The 3,348-nt window shown below is 45.9% G+C and overlaps 1 pseudogene; it reads right to left on the reverse strand.

Annotated features, from left to right (window-relative positions):
- Window positions 1-510: 510 nt before the first annotated feature.
- Window positions 511-2,134, reverse strand: LOC124527589 (cyclin-dependent kinase 16-like; annotated as a pseudogene).
- Window positions 2,135-3,348: the final 1,214 nt, after the last annotated feature.

Raw genomic sequence — 3,348 nt, forward strand, 5'->3', positions numbered from 1 at the left:
CTCATTTAAGATAATTAAAAAACAACAATGAATTAAATAAACAAAAAGTTCACACAACATGAGGCAGATGGAGGCAGGCAGGAAAGCAGGCCCAAGTTATTGCCACATTTGTCCAAGTTGATCCCAAGCCAAGGCTAGCTCCAGAGCCCTGACTGGCCATGGGGTAGTGGTTCTGAGGGAGGGGATGTTGGGAAGGGTGACAAGCTTGGTCTCGGTGTAGAAAGCTGTCATGGCCATGTTGTGCACTGGCAATTATTGAGACAGAGACAGACAGAGACAGACAGAGAGACAGACAGGCCAACTAGGTGAAGGAGTGATGACAGCTTTGTTATCACATAGTAGACAGGCCAACAGTCGGGTATTTGGATAGAGAGCTGGGGATATGTGGGTAGGCAAGCATGAGTGGAGCAGGTAGGCAGGCAGCAAGGAAGGAGGATGCAGTTGGAGGCTGCCCTGTGAGGCGAGTGGCATGTGTCAAAGTGGTGTCTGCTGGGAGGCTTGGTCTGTGGCTTAGAACTCAGTGTCAACCACATGGAAAGCAGGCCTGTCTGCATCAGGCATTATTCAAGATAAAAAACTAGTCTCCATTTATAGCTGGATCTGCTTTACTGCAAATATGGAAGTTGTGTCAGGAAGTTCATGGATCCACTCCCCTAGATTGAGGAAGAATGGACATTTCAGGGTGTCCTTTGAAGAGATTTCATTGTGAGCTTCAAACTGCAACAGACTGTGAGGAGGTCAGCCCCACTGCAGTTACGTCAGGGTGCCTGGCTCAAATGGGCTTTGGGCTGGATACTTGCAGTAGTTGTATGTCTTAAACTCTTACTTGGACAGAATGCCTGGCCACAACTCCTCAGCTGGGGTTTGCAAGATGGCGAAGATGAAGTGTAGTTGCTTCTCCACTGTGGAGCCTGGAATGACAGGCTGGGCTGTGGCCATTTCATAAAATGTAGCCCACACCCCACACATCAATCTGGGTAGACTAGTGGTGGATCCAAGCAGAAGACAAAAGGGAGGTGGGGGAGGTGGGGGAGTGAGGAGGTGAAGGGGTGGTGGTGGCAGGGAAGTACCACAGTGTCATGATCTTATTGGAGTAGGTCTTCTTTGAAATAGACTTGGGCAAGGCCAGGCCAAAGCAAGCCACATTAAGCACTCCATTGTCATTGATGACTAGGTTTGGGGGCATGTAGCACCTTCGGCTGGTAGCAGTGGGGCCAAGCAGAGGAGCAGCAGGAAGAGAAACAGTTTCACATTCTACATGTTGATGAAGTTCTCACAATCATCTGGGTACTGCTTCAGGCCCTTACACACGTACTCAAAGACAAGAATGAGAGACTTCTCCATGTGGATAACATCATGAAGCTGACAATGTTGTAGTGTTTGAGGTCCTTGATCTGGGACACTTGCCAGATGGCAGTGCAGGGTGCCCCCTCTTCCTGTTCCAGTTTTATCTCCTTGAGTGCAACAAGGTTGTCTCTGAGCTTGCTTTTGCCTTTGCAGAAGGGGGTGTACGTACTTTACACAGCTTGTCCAGTTGGATGTAGATCTCCAGTTTCCCAAAGCCAAAGTCAGAAACACTGACAGCGGATGCTGCTGCTAAGAGGGTTGTCGAAATTGGGGCTATTGATGGTCAGTTTCTCAGGATAGCCTCAGGGGCCGGATGTGGGCTAGTAATGCTAGATGCTTGTTGCTGTATTCAGTGGAGATCTTGCACACACAACCTCAAAAGCAACTGCACCTCATCAAAGGAAGTGTCCGAAGCCTGCTCACTTTCACCATCAGACCCCATCTTCAAGTCCTCTTGGACAATTTCTGGTGTAGAGCTAGGTGGGCCACATCCTGAGTGAGGTTCACCAGGACAGGCACGAGTGGGTACTTCTCCACGGTCACAGACGCCACCACTTCCATTCTCATCAAGTCCTGTCTGTTCAGGGGTACCATTTGTCTTGTCCACACCCCAACCCCCAAGCATAGTCACCCACACAGCTCCCCCTTGACCTTCATCCAATCTTTGCGGACTGGCAGGGGTGCAAGCAACCTCAGTGCAGGTGGTTGGGGGCAATGGGCAAGGTCTGAGACCATGAGATCTCTCCTCCTGTTCGCAGCGGGTGCAGGTCCCAGTAGTCTTTGGCATTGGCTGCTGGACCTGCACTCCCCGATCTGAAGAGGCAGCTGGGGTGGCTGAGGCTCAGGTGGCATCCTGCTGAGCTGGCCTAGAGCTTGGGCTGCAGGCAAAGCCCCGGGATTCGCTGGCAAGGGCTTGAATTGAATAGCTCACAGCTGCTTGGAGCTTACAGCCAACTAACTGTTTTCTTAGCTAATTCTTCTCTTCCACTAGTTCCTTGATGGTCAAGTTAGGTTGTTTATTTAAGATCTTTTTTCCCCTAATGTAGGCATGTATCACTATGAACTTTCATATAAGCACTGCTTTTCCTGCATCTTGTGGGTTGTGGTATGTTCTGTTTCCATTTTAATTTATCAGTATATCTTTTTTGACCATAGTTTTCGGGAGTATGTTGTTTCTGTTATTGATTCTAGTTCACACCTTTGGGGTAGGGAAATACACTAGGCATAATTTCAGTTTTTTGAACATTTTGTCATTCTTTTTGTGATAGGACATATAAATCACCCTGGACAATGTTCTTGTGCACTTGAAGAGGATGTGTATTCATCTGCTATTGGATGGAAAGCTCTGCATATTCTCTTAGTTCTATTTGGTCCAAAGCATAGTTCAAATCCAGTGTTTCCTTCTTGACTTTCTGTCCAGGTGATCTAACCATTACTGAAAGTGGGTATTGAAGCCCCTCTATTATTAGTGCATTACCTATTACTCCCTCTAAATCTGTTATATTTACATACCCTGATGTTGGGTTTACACATAATCAGAGTTGATACAGTATCTCATTAACTTGACCTCCTTTATTATTATGTGATGATTCCCTTTGTATCTTGTTACTTTTTCTCCTTTTTTTGTCTTCTACTTATTTTGTCTGATATTAGTAAACCTATCTTAAACACTTGGTTGGTTTACATTTATAAAGGAAAACTTTTTGTATTCATTTACTTTCAGCTTCTATATGTTCTTAAACCTGAAGTGTGTCACTTGTAGTCAACATACACTTGAGTCTTGTTTATTTATCCATCCAGTCATTCTATGTCTTTTAATTGGACTATTTAATCCATTTACATTTGTAGTAATTTTTTTAAAAGTTTTTTAATGTTTAGTTTTGAGAGAAAAAGAGACAGAGAACAAGCAAGGGAGGGGCAGAGAGAGAGGGAGACACAGAATCTGAAGCAACCTCCAGGCTCTGAGCTGTCAGCATAGAGCCCAATGCGGGGCTCAAACTC

Source organism: Lynx rufus, unplaced genomic scaffold (assembly GCF_022079265.1).
Source record: "Lynx rufus isolate CCGP_SWC_20201006 ecotype Redwood Valley unplaced genomic scaffold, mLynRuf1.p SCAF_51, whole genome shotgun sequence".
In the NCBI taxonomy this organism is placed as follows: Eukaryota; Metazoa; Chordata; class Mammalia; order Carnivora; family Felidae; genus Lynx; species Lynx rufus.